The 19,228-nt window shown below is 42.6% G+C and overlaps 1 long non-coding RNA gene across 6 annotated transcripts in view; it reads right to left on the bottom strand.

Annotated features, from left to right (window-relative positions):
• Positions 1-2,375: 2,375 nt before the first annotated feature.
• Positions 2,376-19,228, bottom strand: part of LOC122165161 — a 151,923-nt gene continuing 135,070 nt past the window's right edge. For 4 of the 6 annotated variants that reach the window (XR_006170411.1, XR_006170410.1, XR_006170412.1 and 1 more), the window contains 4 exons: positions 16,568-16,643; positions 15,622-15,696; positions 13,985-14,102; positions 2,376-3,628 (listed from right to left, as the gene is read on the bottom strand). This is a non-coding gene — a long non-coding RNA (uncharacterized LOC122165161). Of the gene's footprint in view, positions 5,486-13,984; positions 14,587-15,621; positions 15,697-16,567; positions 16,644-19,228 lie in introns of all 6 variants that reach the window. The other 2 variants (XR_006170415.1, XR_006170414.1) reach the window with 2 other exon arrangements.

Here is a 19,228-nt window from a genome sequence, read left to right as displayed (position 1 = left end):
TCTGTCTTACAAAGGAGATCAGCTTTTGTGGGGACAGCTGGGACTGGGGTGGCTTATTGTCAAGTCTCAAATGTCAATGACTAATGCTGATTTACATGCAGATTGCCTCTCTGCTTTATTTTATTTGGTTACTTATTTCTCAGAAATGCTGTCATTTGCTTCTGAGGAACAAATCAATGAGAGGGCAATAAAGAAAATGTAATCTTGTTGGCAATTCAGGAAAAAAAAAAAAAAAGAAAAAAGAAGACGAGATGAACATTTCAGCAAACACGAAACTGCTGGTAGTTTTCCCATTCAGGTGTTTGCCAGATGTCAGTCTATTTGAGAAGAATGCATGTTGTGCTACATCCAGAGCTGCAGTCAAGCTCAGACCCTGCTCTGTCTCTGTTGTTAGCTTTGAAGCTCTCTGCTGTTGGTCTGAACCAAGAATGTCCCATCAGCTCTGCTCCCTCCCAGCTAAAGAAGTGAGCTCCTGTAGCTCTCACCATCTGGCTGTCAGCAGAAAAGGATTTTCTTTCAATGGGAATGTCATCTTTCCAGGGTGTTCCGAATTGTATCCACTTTAGTGACAAAATTAAGGTACTGTGGGCAGCCCATCCCTGCATTCGGTGCTTTAATTAGGTTCGTTATTTCCCTGTCCTCAGCCTGGGCCCATCATCTGCTCTCTAATGCTGGGGGCTCTGTGCTCTTTGTCTTTACAGTGGCTTTGCAGTCCTTCCTCCTGCTGTATGAAATGTCTTTGTTAATGGTGGTAAATTAGAGTCAGAAAGATAGCAACCTAGTATTTTTGCAGATTTTGTGTTGAGTTTGGAGGTTTGTGTTTTGGAAGCTAGTGACTAAACAGTGATGAGAAAGTTGGAGGTGTGGCCATTGAAAATGAACTGTGATGCTCCACCAGACTTACTTTGCATAGTAGTTTCCAAAATGCAATTGCACTGCCATCAGTCCATGTTCACATTTCACCCTGGGTGACTTGAATGGGAATTTGGTCCCCAAACCATCCAGAAGTGGCAAACTGCATTCCAGAAGAAAATGGATTTGCACGAATGAGGCATAGATTCAATGTCAGGAGATCTGGTTTTGGTTTGCAGCATGCTGGCACACCTCCAGCTATAGGGTCAGCTTTACCCCAGCTGTTAAAGACGAGCGGGCACACAGAGCCTCGGGTCCCCATGTCCAGCTCCTTGCTGAGCTCAGCCCTGTGTGTGTGTTGGTGGTACCAGCTCTGAAACCGTGCTGATAAAAGGCCTGCTGCACTGATGGTTACCTGAATGTAAAATCCTGAAGCTACAAAGGCTGTTTAGACTGGGACAAACACTTAACGCTTAGGATTTATTGGAGCCAATTACTGGATGCACAGCCCTAGTGTGAATTCAGGAGTTAGGGGATTTATAAACAACGACAGATAAAAGCATGGAGGGACAACCCAGTGTTTGTGGATTTGTAGCCAAACTGCACTGACGTTTATCCTTCTCATTGTGATTTGGGACAGACATGGGAAATGATCGCTGGCTGATGGTGACTCTGCAAATCGCTTTCTAAGGGTGATGAAAATCTTTTATTAAAGATTTACGTAGAGTGAGGGACCAGGTGACAACTTCTGGTGCCGAGTGAATGTGCTTCAGAACAAATGAACGTTTCTAATGATGTGAACGTTCTTTCTTGAGAATTTGTAATAGTTAGAGGATCCTTCTCATTACAGTCAGATATCTAACAACTAATTACTCTGTTTGGCTGCATTCTGCTAGCGAAAGAAATGCAGCAACAAATTTATTTACCTATTAAATTCTTTATGTGTCTATTACTGCCACCAGTCTGTGGCTTCTCAGAAATATAGACTCTTATTGACGGGATCCCAGATGCTAACTAGAATTTAATTTAGTTAAATGGTTTAAGCTACAGATTGTCTTTTTCCACAGTTGTGCACAAACAGAATGCAAGAAAGCCATCATCAGTTGCCTGGGCTAATTTTTTTTTCTTCCTACTACTTGCACCCTTCTTTCTTTGCATTGTAAATACAAAATATTTACAATTATTTATGTAAAATACTGCTTTTTTTGAGTCAGGAAATCTGCTCCCTATGAGGAAAGCCATAAAGTTGCTGTCAGTGCTGTCGCTCCAGTTGCGACTGTCCAGTGGTTGTAAGACACTGCATCTGGCTCTACTTATCTTTTTAGTAGATTACACTAAAGTGAATCCTTAAGGCTAAACCCTCTAATTTACTGAAACACATGCACATAAAATTACAGCTGTCTCACAAAAGCTTTCATTGATTTGAACAGAGCTGGGATTCATTTAAGTGGTTATAAAACTAAGATAAGCAAACTTTTTTCAAAACCAGCAGAAAAATAACGCAACAAAACACCAAAACCCAATCAGAGCTAATTACTGGTTTATTGATTGGCTCATCAGCACCTTATTCTTCACCTATGTGTCCACTGACACCATTTCTCCTGGGTTCCTTGGATCTGTGTGCACCTCGGTCCCACATGGAAGGAAGAATTTGTCAGGAAAATAGGGCGTTTGTGGAGGTAAAGACAGTTTTGCTCTTAAAAGTGAATACTTATACTGTGTAATGTTCATCTCTCTGAAAGCCAACTGCCTAAATTTTGGCTGTCTGAAGCTGAAGGCAGGGCAGCCCCGGGTTGTCTGCTAAGGACAAAGAGAACCTAGAGGAAAAAAGTAAGAAAGATGATTATTTTCAGGCAGCTTATGTCATCTAAAGATCTAGGACGTAGCCTTGTGTGCAGCTCTGGGGACCTATGTGAAAGATGGAGGAGAAGAAGGCAGTTTTCCATGAAGACTCAGATGGGTGTGCTCAGCTGTCCTCCCAGGAGCAAGAGTTGTGTTGCCCAGCTCAGGGCATTCAGTGCTCCTCTAAAGTTGGCTACATGTTGGTAATTTCATCACTGTTCAAGGCAGCTTGGGGTGTTTCAAAACAGCCTTTAGGGCGTTGTTGTTCTGCGTCAGAAATGTTTGAGAAAGCCATGGAAATCACAGAGAGAAAATGAATCTGTTGGTTTTCTAAGGAGATGGTATCATGTTGGCAGAAGGTGGTGCTGTTACCTGACGTTGCTGCAGATAACTAACTGCCATGTCATGGAACAAAACCCATGACTCGAAAAAAGATGTTTTTTTCCTGCAGCCATAGGTGTGCTACATAAATATGAGGTTTCCCAGTCCCCTGAGATATAATGAAGTGTTCTTAATTAGAAGCCAGACAACCGGGCCAACGTTTCTTCCAACAGAAAGCAGGATATGGGGTGAATAGTGATGGCAGAGAAGTAACTGTCTCTGCACGATGGCTTTCTGATGGGGTGGCTGATTTCACCCAGAAGCACGGGGTCCCATGGGTCATACGGGCTGGTCATAAAAGCAGAAAGCAAAAGATGTGTGATACAAGGGATGGCTGGAAGTTTCAGAATGCCTTTTGAGAGCGGTATGCCTTCACACTCAGAAGTCAGGAGAGAAAACCCAGAGAGAGGTTTGGGTTGGAAAAAGCTGTTCTGATTTCTGTCTTCTGCGAGCATGAGGCAGTCAGGTGGCACGTGGTGCTGGGTTGGGTGTGTGGAGCAATTCACACACGTGGCACACATCACTTCAGGGCTCTTCAGAAATATCTCACATCCTGTTGACAAGAAAGGAGACGATCTGTAGCTAATGATACACCGATAACACGAGGCTCATTCTGAGCCTTTAGAATACACATAGATTGTATTTTCAAGCTCTGTGTTATCATCATAAAAGCCAGAAACTTCTTTTGTGTTTAATGAAAGATTAATGATTTTTGCCTGTTTCTGTGCCTGTAGAGAGCCCAGTCGAGGTTGTGGTTATGATTTATGGCATTGGAGCAGAACGTGCAAATAGAAATCGTTATGTTGTTTCCTATAACTCAGGTTAACTAAGGAATTAGCAACTGTGACAATTGAAAGCTTTATCTATTTCTGAGTTAGAATTTGGGCTCTTGGTAACCCTGTGCTGTTACCATCCTTGGACCTACTGAAAGTTCCTGATTCAGAAAATGTTTGAAGTGATGAAGGCTCCTGAATTGTCTGACTGTTGTGTAGCAGATGGAGTATCAACCTGTGTTCCTGAGTGTTGTGATGAATTCTTATATTCAAGAGCTTTGGAATGTCTAGATATACATCAAACTTTTTGAGTGTTGGCTGGAAATGGGACCGAGTGTCAAACCTTTTAAAAATCTCTTTGCCCATTGCTCAATCCTCAGTAATTTAATCTTGTTTTAAACATAAGCATTTCTAATGAGGAAAATGCATCATCCATACTAGGAGAGAAGATGGAGCAGGTCATGGAATAGATGCGTCAGGATTTGTGCTCTCTGCTGAATTGCCTCAACAAAGAGAGCAGCAGTGCATCGTGAAGGGCTGGAAATGTGTGTGTGCCTGGTACAGGGGGGGCTGTGATATGATATGCAGTGTTCAGAGCTGGGCAGGGTGGGCTCTACATTTCAGAGATCAATTTGCATCGTTGCATTTTGGGCCATATTTTCAAACTCCAGAAAGCTCAACTTTGATTCTCTTGCTAGAACAGCTCTGTGGAGGGGCACATAGCCCACGAGTACCTGAATTTAGGTTGGGGAGGTGCCCAGCTCTCAGGATTTGGCTTATAGAGACCAGGCACTGTGCCATCCCTTCAGAGGAGAGAGACAGAACCAGTCAGATGCCATTTAAGATACAATTCAGTGTGAGAGTTAAAGGCTCTTGCAGGATTTTCAGACCTTGAGCATAAGTCTGCTTGCTTTTTTTTTTTCTTTTTTTTTTTTTTCCTCCAATTGGATTTCACGGTTGAAACTTGGTGTAAGAATTGCGAGGCTAGGGAGCAAATAGCTTTTTATGGAGATTTGAATTACATTTTACACTTGAAAAATCAGCCTGAGCAGCGAGTGGAAGGGCCTGGCGCTCTGTCTGTGCCCCAGTCCTGCTGCTGGCAGCCTGCACAGGGCAGCACTGGGTGGGGAAGGGAAAGGGAAAAGGAGAGGGAAAAGGAGCACCGTGGAGGGGTGGCTGCTTCCTCCTCTGAAGCCCTCCATAGCAGCCACTGACAGAGTTTGTGGGGACTTAGTGATGGATGGATGGAGTGGTTGGCAGCCCTGCCCATGGCAGGGGTTGGAACAGGCTGCTCTTCGAGGTGCCCTCCAACCCAAGCTGTTCTGTGAGGTTAGCTTTGTTTGCCTTCCATCAAGTGATACAGAGAGGAGAGGTGGTTGCTGCTGCTTTCTGGATGGCTGCCATCAATGCAGTAATGGGTCATTTGCTTCACCTGAAGTCTCCTCTGCTGACAAATACCACTGCCACTTCAGTAGAATATTTAAGGCCATTAATCCTTACTATTCATCTGATCATGGTGATGTGGACCACGTCCTTCTGTATGTAAAATCCAGCAGTTTTCTGAAGGATTGCAGGCAGTCTGCAGAGCTTCCCGTGCTGAGAGGTGTATCTTTATTTGATTCTGTGATGAACATCTACTGCAGAGATTAGCAAAATTAGCTGTCAGTCAGGTTGTGAAGGGTTCACAAGGTGGAAATCTACTTTTGGTTATGCTGTGAGCATTGGTGGGAAACAGAAAATGAGTCCAGTGGTGGCGTGATCTGACCCTGTAACCGCTGCTGCTCAGGTGCGTTCTGTTGGTGCCATTGGAAGCTGTTGTCAGCAACAATCTTTTTGTTTTCACTATTTTTTAGGTGTGAATTGCTGAAAAGCAAACCTTTCCCACAACTAATAGTATTTGCTAATTACTTGTGAAAAAGCAATTATCTCCTGGTGATGCAATTCTTTGGGAAGGCTTTTTTTTTTTTTTTTAATGCATAATTGGTAAAGAGGGAAGGAATCTCTTCTACAGAGGTTGTTTTCAGAAAAAGCTTCTCAAATATTGTACCTGATGTATCACGTTAGACACATCAGATCGGGTTGCATCAGCAGTGTTGCGTTACGTTACATCACCGAGGTAATGTGCTGTGACAGATTTGCAGTGCAATGTGTCAGCTGGAAAATAGGGAAAGATGTGATTTCCCCAACAAAATACTCCTTAAGCTTTATGGCATTTCCCCCTCCTCCAAGTAAAGAAATGGTTGCTCAGGCGTTGGGGTGTTTCTGAAAAGACTCCGTTACATTCAGAATAATTTGAAGCTGTTTTGTTGTTGCTATTTTATTTCTCAGTGGATAATTATCTAATCTGGAAAGAAAGATATCTTGTTGTATTTCCGTTACCATTTTATAATTTATCTGCGTCCCCAAACATTCAGCAAAGTGAAGGGGCAGTTTCTAGGATGAGGAATTCAGCTGACAAGGTGAGGCATCCTGGCAGAAGACTTGGCTATGGTCCTGCTGGGACACCAGAGCAGGGCAGGAGGGAATGGATGCTGGATGCGCTTTAGCTGTAGCTTTGGAGCTAGAGAGGGCAGAGCAGCAGTGACAAAGGAGGTACACTGTTAAAGTGGGAACTATGGAATCGATGTGAAAACAAAAATCCAAATATTTTGAGCACCTCTTCACCCCCTACGTTGTCAGATATAAAGGCTAGTATGTGTTCTTTTTAGCCATCCTTCATCATGAGCTACTCAAAGCTGTCCGATATTAAGTTCCTCTCATGCATTAAGCTTAAGTAAAACCGAGCCAATATACAGAGAAGTGCTATGCGATAATGGTGAAGATATCCTCACCGAGCTGTGGAGGGTAAAACCCCAAGCTGCTTTGAGCTTTGTAAGTACTCAGATACAAAGGATTGAGATGTTTGCTCTCATTTTAGTGAGCTCTTGTGACTCGGTACATTTGGCACTTCAGGGTTCAGAATAGCCACTTGTTTCCTACAAAGCAATGCCCTCAGCTGTGTTACTATTTGGTTGCTCGTTAGGGTCCCATTTAGATCTTTCTATTGCTGTGCAAATATGCCTTCGTTTCACAGCAACTTGCCTAATGCTGCTTTGTTTGACATTCTTTGTTGGAAGGATCAGGGTTCTGGTGCACTCAGAAAGGAATCGGCTAAGTAAATCTGTAATAGCATCGTTGTTTAAACAGCGCCTTGGATCGCTACAAGTAAAATTAAAAATGTTGGTTATGCACCTACGGATGCCTTTCATTTTCAGTTCAATAGTTCTCTTACAAAGGGCGTTAGTTGTGTGGGAAACAGTTACCTGCCGTTTTTGCTTACTTTGATTTAGCACTTAAGGACAATACTGAGATTTTACAGCCGGTCTTGAGTGAGGTGAAGTGCATAATCGCTGTGCCCTGGGAACAGCCTGGGAAATGAATTATGGGTGGGCAATTGCTGATCTTTCCCTGCCAACCTCCACTTCTGCTTGCTCTAAGCACGTGTTAAGAACATTAAGAATAAAAAGGTATTAAAAAGGTATTGAGGAGCCCAACATCCAAACATGCTTATGACGTTTCTTTCAGGAATACGCAAAGTAGGCTTCTCACGTTCCTTGAAAATAAGAGCTGTATGTCAGTTCACCTTCAAACTCTGCAAAGTGTTAGGTGCCCTATTGTACCCACATGATTCAAATGAAGGGGCATCTTGGTGCTTCTGCCACTTGCTTCCCATCAAAACACTGATGTCCCACCTCCCATATTGCGTACGTTGTTCAGATCAATAAAAAAGCAGCACAGTCTTAAGCCAGCTATTAACCTTGCTCTCTATATACAAGTTGGTATTAGCTGCCACTAACCTTTATCCTGCATTCTGAACCCCTACTCTAAGCCTTTTTCCTTAAACCTGTTATTAAGTCTGCCTTTCATGTCTAAACCTGGTGCAGTCGTGCAATTAATTGCTTTACTTAACATGCAAGGTTATAAGTGATCTCTATGATTCCACTGACGTTAAAGAAATAAATGAAGCTGAAGTGATTTTCGTTGCAAGGTGATCTTTGTGCAGTCTTTGGTTGGTGGGACCAGCAGCAGATGTGTATTGCAGAATTAACATTAAGAGTAATAACTGCCATTGCTCCACAATGGCAGGATACACAAGAACCTGCACGAGTCTTGTGCTTCATTTTATACTTTGAAAGAGCTCCTCAGTCGCACAGTCAGGACCTCCTTTTGTGCTCTTCTTTTCCTTCTGGTTGCAGTGTCTGCTTTTCCTGTGGTGTTCTGGGAAGCAGGGAAGTTCAAGCAAATGCTCACAACGAGCAAGAGGGAATTTTCCTACTACAGCGGGAAGAGTAACCCCAGTTGTTTAGTTCCTGGGTTTTAGCCTTTTCTGCTGATGAATTCAGAGGAACGTGAGTTTGGATGTTTTGTCAGGTCAAACCAGACTTGTCTCATGATGAGACTGAGAGAAGTGCTCCCAATGGCTTGGAAGTAGAAGTAAGGAACTTGGTGACACTTGTTGGTAAGTGCCTGATGCAGTAGCATCTGTGGCATCCCTGTCCAGAAAGGCACGGCTCCCTGAAAGCAAAGCAGGTGAACAGGGAAGGCTGGTAATTCTGTTCTGTGCTCAGTGAGAGGTAAAATTTCACATGATTTTTAGAAAAAAACTTGTAGTGATCCAGAAAAGCAGGTGGCTAACAAACGAGTAAGGTTTCTGTAGGAGCTTTAGGGTGAGGTTTAAGGTTCACTTCTGGCTAGATCTAGAGAAGATGTGATCGATAGGTATGCCAGGACAGAGCAGAGGGGTTCAAAAAGCTTGGGGATAAGGCTGAATTCCAGGGTTTCGGGGCAGATATTGTATCCAAGTGAAGCTTGTAATAGCAGTGCCAGGAGCATGATGGAAAACCACTCCATCTACTCACTCTGCTTCAGGAAGATGGTGTTCTTTCGCAGTCATGCAATAGGCATACAAGAAAGCAGCGAAAGACTCCTGCAGACAGAATAGCTGCTGACAAAGCTGCAAGAAACCACCTTTAGAGATGAGCAAAGAAACATACAAGGTGGGGAAAAGAGGATGAAGAGATTAGCGAAAATAGGAATTGTCTACCAGGGTTGGAAATATTAACGTGAAGAACAGAGCACAGCAGTGCTTCCTCCTTGGAGAGGTTGCTGAATCTTTGCATTGGTAATTTGCTTGCTTGAAAGTTCTCCCAGGCTTCTAGGGAGGAGAGGCAGATGTATTCTCGCAAGGCAATCAGTGTTTGTGTAATTTTACCTCTGTGTCCTGAGCTGTGGAGGTACTGGGGGTGAAGCCTCAGGGCTCCTACACAGAAAATACTGAAACTTAACATCAAAGAGAGCTCGTTTCCAACCATTGTATCTTCGTTAAGTAGCACATCAGTAGGAGGGCAAAATAACAGTTGCTCTAGGCCCAGAGAAGCTTTTGCATTGCTGCCACCCCAATTATTTCCTTTTTTTACACATTCTCAGCAATCTTTTGCCTCTGTAATTACAGCACTGAACGCTGCAGCTATTAGATACAGTCACTAGACTTTTAACAAGCCATCATTACTTGCACTCGGAATCTTACAATTTAAAAACAGTGTCTTTGAGAACGGTGTAACTTCTTTCTCCTTTACAATAACTGCACAGACTCGTGCATGGACATGTGTGTCTAAAAGCTGGTTGCAGCCAGGGGCTTTGATAAGGAGCAGCAAAGAAGCCACGAATAGAGCTGTAGAATTATGACCCTGATTCATACATTCTGGTTACATTATTAGTAGCATCTCAATATTGGGAAGATAATTGCCAAATAATATCTGCAATTGCCAAATATCTGCAGCCCTTGAGGTCTTGTGTTGATGTCAGAGCAGCGATGTATCATTTGTTTGGAAACCCAGAGAAGTCAGGGAGGCAGGTGGACAGGATCTGCCTTTTCCCAGCTCCCCCTCTCTCTGGCAGTTTCTTTGCTCTGGAAATACTGCTGAATACTAAAATGAGGTTGTGTTGTGTACAGCCAGGTGAGCAGGGCCGTGGGTGACCTGATCAGCCCATGGATTTCTGTGCTAACCCCAGGTGGTCAGGCAGAGCAGACATTTCAAAACTTATCCAGCTCTTGTCTTACTGTCTTTGAATTTGCATAATTAAAAGTGAATTGCTTGCTGTATTTTAATATATGCAGTGAAAATGCATGAAAAGCTGAAGAATTACAGCAATCCAGTAATTCATGTCATGTTCCATTCAGAATTACAGCTTTCCAGTGCCAGCTCAAACACCGAGGAATCCCTGCCACCATAAAACTATAATTGCTGAATTAATAACAGCGGGTTCTGGAGAGTGACTGCAAGACTCTCTGACCCAGGTAATGGAAACACTCATGTTAAAGTGAAGTTGATACATTTGCCTTAATCTATGTAATATCAGTCCCTGGTACTAAAGAACATTGCTTTTCCATCCCATAAGAAAGCTGCTGTGGTACCCTTCTGCTTTAGCTTGAGCTACCTGCATTTGTTAGCCACTGGGAACTAGAAATTACATTTTCAGGGATCAGTCAGGTTGCATTTCCTTCTACCAGGGTATTTGTACCCCAGTCTGTCTGCCTGCAGCTTCTGGGAGGTGGAGTTCCCATCCAGCTGCAGAGGGGGGAACAGGATGTCGAGGGAGATGGTGAAAGACTTCTGCTAACACCTTATTACTCCAGCATGTATTAACGACTAAAAAAACAACCCCTCCCCCTCTCTTCTAACTCAGGAACAAATTCTGCAGCTGGTGCCACATGGCCCCACAGCTATGATGCTCCTCAGGACTGGGATAAAGGGATGCTCTTTAAACAGGATAATAGGTAAGTAACCAAAATTAACTTCATCTGAATGGCATCAATTGTTACATTGTGTGTATGGAGGAGTTACATTTTTCTTTATATTTTATTTTTTTAAAATAGGCTTTCCCTAGTTACTAGAAGGACCTGGTAATCCATTTACCGTGACTTCCTCAGGTTTGGTCCTTGAATGTGACCTGTGGTTCTCTACATTTCCTTCAGTAGGATTTGATTCTTGGTAACCTTTATAGGCTGACTCAAATCATTAGGGACAAATTGCCCATGTCAAAGGACTTGATTGTATCGTGGAATTGATGTAGTGCATAACTACTCACTTTGCAAAGCTCAGTTGCAGTGAAAGCCAAAGCTTGTGACCACTGAGATGTTGGACTTCTCAGCTCAGGGCAATGTCCCATACTGGGGCAACAGCCTCTCTAAGGCTGTGTATACACTGTGGATAAAAAGAATTGGCAGTTTTCAGAGCTGGCAATCTGCTCCTTTTCATAAGAATTACCATCATTAATTAAAGCATCTTTTTTTTTCTGTCTAAGTATTTCAGCTCTAATTCTCTTGCAGGTTCATAAATAGTAACATCCCTTTGTCCTGGAAAAAGTTCATTTCTTCTTTTCTTTCTCTTTGTCATTGCCCTCGTTCTCTGTCCTCTCATGGCTTAAGGTAATTAAACTTCCAAAGCCAGATCACCTCTCTGAAATATTTAAGCATGATCAAAGAGATTTTCATGTTTCGTTTGCCCACAAAGCTCCTTGGGAGTTTTGAATGCAAAAAGCATTCTCCTTTCTGCAAATGACTGCAGAAGAGGGGCTGGGTCTGCTGAGGGACAGGTTTGCTATTGCCCAGACCTCGTGCTACCAAGTTACGGTTCAATAAGCAAACATTTCAAGCCTTGTGACTTGTAGGCACAGGAAAGGTATTTAACCTCATTGCTGCCTCTTTGCCATTTAACACTGAAGTTCCAGCTTGTACTGTTGGATGTTGATGCTACTCGGAGTTGAAATGTTGCATCCAGCAGATGTGTGCAAGGTGCTCTCTGCAGTTGCTGCATGCCTAACTGCATTCTTGTGGTGGAGTTTGGGCTGATACACGGTAGGGAGGAAAATCTTCTCAAAGGGAAATTTGTAGAGTGAGATTATCCAGAAGAGCTGAATGAAGGACCTGGGTATTTTGAAAAGAAGTATGTGTAAAACTGTGGTGTTGAGGCAGAAGGTGATCCCTCTTTTGATGATTTGAATTTGTGGAGGTCTTCCTAAGCTGACAGCAAGGCAATCCTCTTGTTTTTTCACTTCACTACGAAATCTGCTTTTCCTGTGCAGATATTTAGCTCGCTGGCTGATGTTTTCTTGAAATTTCCTTTATTAAGTGTCAAGCTTTTGTACCAGAAAATATCAAACACAGCTAAAGGTCAAAGTAAATCATGAATGAAATTACAGAAACTGATGTACAGTGGAGGATAAAGCAGAATGTCAGATGGCAGTTTACATGAACACGATTCCCAGAGCGGAGGCCAACCATGCCCACCCAGAGAAGCCCTGTGCCCATGCTGCTGAGTCCTGCTCATACTGCTCTGTTGATATCAGATTGGGAGTAAGAGTGAGGTTCCCATTAATTTCACCATTAAAAAAGCGAGGATTTGGAGATCCTGACTGAATGCTTGTCTTTCAAGAAAACATCTGACTTCAAAAAGCACAGAGATGCCATGGGTACCAGTTATCTCTGGAGGTCTCCCTTTAACTGCAGCTTGACTTATTATCAGGGAAGAAATTGTTCCTGAATCTTACTACTTTTTCTTATTTCTTGGCTTAGATGATGAGAGCAGACAAAGTCGAGGCGTTCTGTCTGCTGTGAGCACAGAAGGGCCATCTATGGGCAGCTTGCAAGCTGAGAGGATCTGTTAGGTCCATCTGAATCTGGCTTAGGAGCAAATCAGTTCCATGAGCCAGAGAGACAATCATGGCATTTTCAGTGTGTCCTGTGGTTGTTTTTTGTTTGTTTGGGCTTTTTTTGAGTGTGGATTAAATGCAGAGTTTGTCTACTTACCAGGCTTCTTATTTTGTAGAATTTGTAGGCATGTGAATACTTCTACTACGTACAGATATATACGTATTCAGAGGCTTTGTGATCATACAAAACTTAAGCAAGAATAAAAGTAATCTTTTCTTTTTTTCTGGATTTTGCAGCCCATGTCTAAAAACAGTTGCAAAAGTGGAGAGAAGGAAAAACACACGTCCACAGATCACAAGCAGAAAAGTAGATATTTTGAAATACTTTGATGGTAACAAGAATGTTGTCTCCTTTCCAATGTCATTTTTTTTTTTAAAAGCTCAGTAGGCAGCGAAATGAAATGTTTTATGGTTTTATCAAGTGCAGCAAAGTCACTGCTATTATACTTGCAATTTTATGACCTGGTAAACAGAAACCTTTGTGCATAAGGGTCTGAGTGGCAGCGGTGTAGAAAACTGATGATTACGCTGCCTTGTGAAATGGGAGCTCCTTCATAGGAAACGCGTGCTACCTGAAGCAGCAACACCTGATATTTGTCCTTGTGGAGCGTGACCCTGTGGCCAACACTGATAGTGAGTCTGAGAATGAGGATAACTGCTGGGACAGTAAAAGTGTTGATAGATTTCTGTATTTCAGCTTGGGCCACATGGAATACACAGTGCCACTTGGAGTGCAGTGTTTCCCCTGGAGCTTTCATGGGGGGTAGATGAGGCTGCCTGCGGGAGGAGAGCACAGGGGCTGAGGGTTTGCACAGAGAGCAGGCGCTGGCTGTTGCCTGCTGTTCTTGCTGTGTCTTTGCTGCACGTGGTACTGGTGCATTTGCTTAGAACATTTAATTTGCAGCAGCCGTAATTTATATTTGTAATTTTGTCTGAGATCAATAAAATAAACCAAAGAGATTTATAGCCCTACTTTCAACTAAGATAAATTGAAACAGGCTGCTTCCCTGAAAAGCTGTATTTAAACGGCACTTTAAAAGAACAAAATGAGATGGGATATTTGCATGCAAGTATGGATAAACAACCCATAGTGTGTGGAAGAAATACTGGGAGGGGTGAACATGGTCAGTGCAGGACTCTCTGCAATAAAGTTGTGGGAAACTTGACTGTAGAGCAGGGTCTGATAGCAGACAAGTAACCATTTGAGAATGTAGTTTGTTTGTTCACAGCAACTGGTGAGGAGTGAGGCAGGTAATCCTTGAAATCCTGAACACAAAGGCATATGATTCTGGTCCCTTGGGAGGTACTTAGTCGGGTCCTTCCCTTTCTCCTTTCCCCTTTCCTTCCTTTCCTCCCTCCTTCCCCTTCCCTCCCATCCTTCTTACCTTTTGTCTTTGGTCATGCTTCCAGTCCTTCAATGGACTTGAATGAAGGCTCTGACAATAGGACTGCCTGTGTCTTTCCTCTTTTGAATTAAAATGGTCCAGCATCCTTGCTCCCTGCCTGTGATTTGTTGAAAACATTCAGTAAGAAACAGGAACTATCACCTGTGCGACACAAACTGTCAGTTTGTTCATTTCCCAGCTGTTAGTATCTCTTTAGCATTACCCTCCCTTTTAGAGTATGTTTTTGATCAGTTGTGCAATTGGAATATATTTGGAGGAATAAAGGTCCCCTTTCTCCCTTCACTTCCCCTTGGCTCCTGGTGTGATCTGACCCTGGGAGGAGACCACTGTTCAGTAAAACAAGAGTCCAGTGGACTACACTCTTTGGAACTTTCCTCACACTCTGTAGCCCCAACAACTGAGACTCTTAACTTAGGATTGCATCCATGGAGTGCTTGCTGAAGCATAGACCAGCATAACAATGACCCACAAGGTTCTGTTTCACTTTGCATGTGCTTCCTATATATGCATAGTTTCCTTTGGACTTCCTTACTAGGTCCTCTGCAAGAAGCAGGTGTTTCTCCACTTTTCCAGTCTGTGAACTTGAAGTTAAATTCCAAAATAATTCATCATTTTATAAATAAGTTATGCAAGCTGTCATCACAAATCTGTCACTGCACAGACAGGTGCCAACATGAGCAGTTTGCAAAAATGACAACAGGATTGGAATAAAGGATGTCTAAAAGCAATTACATTTCCAGATATTAGGCGAACACAATTATTTAAACTGCTAGTCAAAAACAGCTGATAAAATAGGTAATTAAAAAGATTGACCCAAAAGCTGATTTTAAATTATTCTGTAATATGCACATAATAAATATATTTCCTCAAGTGCTGGAGATTATGTGAGGAACTGTATTAAAAACTGAGAATGAACTAGGCCTGCATTGCAAACAGCAGTATGGCCTGTCATTGTAATAAATCATGCTCCATAGGCATTGAAATAGGAAGTATGACAGTGCTCAGCCTCCGACCACAGCAGTGGTGGGTGACCTGTTGTGTGCAGATAGAGAACAACCAAGCTGGACGGCAGCAGGATGGAATCATTAGGAAGGAGCTGTTTCAGTAGTCCAATTTTCACATTAAAGTCTTACCATAGGACATCAAAGCCCCTAATTAGGAGCCTGAATCCAGTATTTAATACATTGTACGCCCACTTCATACATGCACAAGATAGCCTAGTTTCCACCTAAAATGACATCTAAGCTCTTTTTGACACCTATTGAAGGGACAGAATGATTGTTCTTAAGACCTTATTTTCCATGCTGCTACCTGGTGGTGATGCAGGACTGACTTCAGTCCTCGTGCTGTCATACTTCAGCACATCAAAAGCAGGATCAGCAGGCTGTGCTTTAGCTGGGGGGACACAGGGGTGTCCTCATGAATGCATCTCTCTTTAAGAAGCTGTCCTGTGTTATCCTGCACTATCATCTTTGTAAAAACATGGACTTGAGAAACATCAAAACTTCAGCTATGAGCACACAGTATTACTCCATAAATGTATTGGAACTGATTAACCTATCAATCTCTATTATTCAACTACTGCAAACGAGACACGTGCTCCCCTGGAGATTTACCTGGAGTAAGATCAAAAGGAAACTGCTTTCTCCCTTCCCAGCTTGCAAGTTCAAAATTTGTTTCGACTGGTGATGCTGCAAATAAATAAATAAAAGAAGTGACCTGAATAAGTTGAGCGATCCCCTGGGGATCGAGGCAGGAAGCGTTTGAAACATGAAAAGTTGCACCTGTGTTCAAACGAGAGAGACCCTAGTTAATTATTTACAGCAGCTGAAAGCTCATCAAAAATTTAACCAAGATTTATTTCGCTGTGACTGTGCATGAACCACAGTGTGCAGCAATGGGGGCTTTTAGCTGTCTTCAGTGGAGCTCTTGAGTTTTCACCTCCCGGCTTGTCGGTGCTGGCTCAGTGCGGGCAGTGAATCCTTTCCTTCTATCTGTCAGCAGTGCACGCTATTAGGGTGGATTCAAATTGCATGCAAATAAGTACCATGCAGCATTTGAACTGCTGCTGGGAGGCTCTGAGGTGGCCCTCAACAGACTTCAGCTGTGGTGAGGCTGTGACCCGTCACTGTCAGTAGATGATATCAAATACAAACCCACCTGTGGCATAGCTCTGCTCCTCTCCCATCTATAGTAACGAGCCCTTCCATTTTGTGCACACTGACCGAGCGAAGGCTGGGCCTTTGCCCGTTGCTTTGAATTCCATTGCATTTGTGATTTTTCTTTAATCATTGCTGTGGAAAAGCCTGAACTGTTTTTCTCATGGGGTTTGTATGCACACAGGCATAACAGAGCTGAGAACCTCAGTAAAGGTGGAACTTCTGAACCTATCTTGATTTTGTTAAGATTAAATTAATATGAAGTAGGACCAAATTATGTTTTGCCTTGAGAGACTAATGAGAACAGTACTGTTCTACTACTATCCATGTACTCAATACATTAAATGACAGTGAAAAAGCTTCGCCAGCAAATGGAACAGGAACTATAAATGACAGGAAGTACCTTAGGATTCCTGAAGCATCAGCTTCTTGCAGAGGTTTCAATGATAGCACGTCATGACCGACATCTCACAAGGTCCCTGAAAAAAGAAAAAAAATATATCAAGTATGTTATCACCATTTCTGAGCAAAAAGGTCACAAGTGGAAATTGTTTTCATGATAAGTGTCTCTGCATTCTCCCAAGTTTCTGGAGCTTCTCAGAACCTCTTATGACTGAGCCACTCTGACCTGTGTATCTGTGCTGGTTCATCCTCTTCTTGATCTACTCAGTCATGATAGTTAAACCTACTTGAGAAACGGAGCTTAGAGTCAACTGCACGTCTTTCTTGCAAAAGCATCTGAAGCTCAGATGCCCCAGGCTAGGAACAAAGCAGAAGGTGCCAAAAAACAAGACAACAGGAACTCCTAATTTAAGTTGAATTCATCAGTGGTGGACCAGCTCCCAACCCCGCTGTGACCGCTCTTCTGAAGAAGGCTACCACTGAACAAGAAATGACGGAGAGCAGACAGACGAGGGGGGAGCAGGGAGGAAGAAATGGCCCATCCAAGGTAAGCTGTGCCATCAGACCAGGTGGTGGCTGAGGAGATTGGACAGCCCAGCAGGACGAGCATCAGTGACATTAAAATACTCCACACAGCGAAAAGATTTTTTGGCAAATACCTAAAATAACCACCCCCTCAAATCATGCTGAATATCCTAATGCTTCCTAAGAAGTATCTAGGGAAAGAAACTGTATGAAGCTTTCATTATCAGTTGAAGTATCACTGTATATTTTGATTCATTTGGCTCAGTTCGTGATACAACAGAGCACAACTAATGTAACTTGGCTTGATGTGACCCCTTGTTACACATACTGGAACAATATCTGCAGAAGCATTTGAAATCACACATTTTTTCAGACATCTATTTTAAGGATCAGTGACTTCAAACAAGCTGCACATTTGGGCATATTTTAAAGGCTTATTTCCTGCAATCACGTGCAGGTCATGGCTTAATCCTCATCAGAAAGAGCACACTTTGAGATTCTGATTATTGGAGGGGAGCAGTGAAAGAAGGATACACATAGAAAGAAAAGCATCAGAGTTTGCAGACAGAGCCTGGACTCTGGAGTCTGATCAGTAAATCTTTGATGAGAATTTTTAGGGAGGTGGTTTTTTTCTTTATATTTTCTTTAACTTTTGAATGCAGCACCACAAGAGGTGAGACAAAACGGAGTCTTTGAAGTGTTGGTTAGATGATGTTCTGGCACTGCTGAGCACTGCAGTGACATGGAAACAGACCTGGAAAGAGCCAGCTGTCCCGGCAGGGAGCGGGCAGCCAACAGGAGAAGCAGCTGAATCTGTTATTTCTTATGAATTACTGAGTGCTGCAGCACTCTGAAAAGTACTTTTCACAATACTTGTAGAAACTAAAGTTTTTAATGGCCAGGTAAGACTCTGTTACTATAAGTGAGAAGGAACAGAGCAGCTTTGCTTGGCCAGATGCATAGCTGCTCTCAAGTGAGGGCTGGCGAAAGGCAGAGGGAAATGTGACAGCTTTCCACGACAGATAAGAGCTGGATTCTGGCCCAGTTTGAGCTAGGTAAGCAAATAATTACCTGTGAATAAATTAGGAAGAAAAATGCTAAATACCCTTATTAATAGAGACCATATGTTTATGGCAACCAGAAGGCTCTTAAAATTATGCAGCAACATTCTACAGCTCCCAGTCACGTTTCCTACATACAGCTTACACACTCACCATGTAGTGGACAGAATACTGATTTTGTGGGTATTTTGAAACCCTACAGCCTTGCCATCAGTGAATGCATGGGCAAAGCCTGTTCCTTCACCTCAAGCAAACCCTAGGCAAAGGGTCAAATATCCACGTTTTTAAAATAATGTAAGGAAGTCGCACATTTGCAGTTGAAAATGAAGTTCTCATCTTATAAAAAAAGGAGAAAAGGAATTTCCTACAGAACTTCATAGCCTGATTTTCAGACTGAAGTGCGTTTGAGGCATTGGATCTGACAAAATTAAAAGAGAAGCCAAAAAGGCCAATCTGCACATTTCGTAAAACTGACTAGTGCATTCTAAATTCAAATATTTGGCTATTTAAGCTCAGATTTAATCTCACCACTGTGAAAAGCCTGCTTCCCTACCTGTTACGCTCAGAAGCACTTCTGCAGATGAAAACAGCCTTTCCATCCCACAACCTCTCACAGACACATGCACGCACATTATGTCCCATGTTTAATTGCCTTTCAGAACTGTCTTATCTTGGCACAAACTTGTTGCTGGTTTATCTCTGCTCAGGATAAATGCATACCTAATCTTGTTACTGGATGCACACAGAGCGGGCAATCTCATTAATAGCCACCCTTAAGGGATTTCTATCCAGGGATCAATTTCATAATTGGAACACAGCTACATCATATATAAATATACTCCTTCCATGGGACAGCCATTTGCCTGCTGGTCTCATGCTGTTCTGTCTTGCACATCTTATGAAGAATTAACAAGAAAAGAAAAAAAAAATAGAGAATCCAGAAAGTATTTTTAAAGCAGGGATCCTTCTTGGAAACTTGTTAGCTTTTCGGATCACACCACAGGCTTACAAGCTTGATTTGTCAGGTTCACGATTGTTACTGGATATGTAAGTTCTATCATTCTTAGCCTGCATAG

The sequence above is a fragment of the Centrocercus urophasianus genome, unplaced genomic scaffold (assembly GCF_019232065.1).
Source record: "Centrocercus urophasianus isolate 14NV4802_14NV808 unplaced genomic scaffold, USGS_Curo_1.0 seq_29, whole genome shotgun sequence".
Lineage (NCBI taxonomy): Eukaryota > Metazoa > Chordata > Aves > Galliformes > Phasianidae > Centrocercus > Centrocercus urophasianus.
The sequence above is the reverse complement of the archived record's forward strand: the minus strand, read 5'-3'. Positions and strand labels throughout refer to the sequence as shown.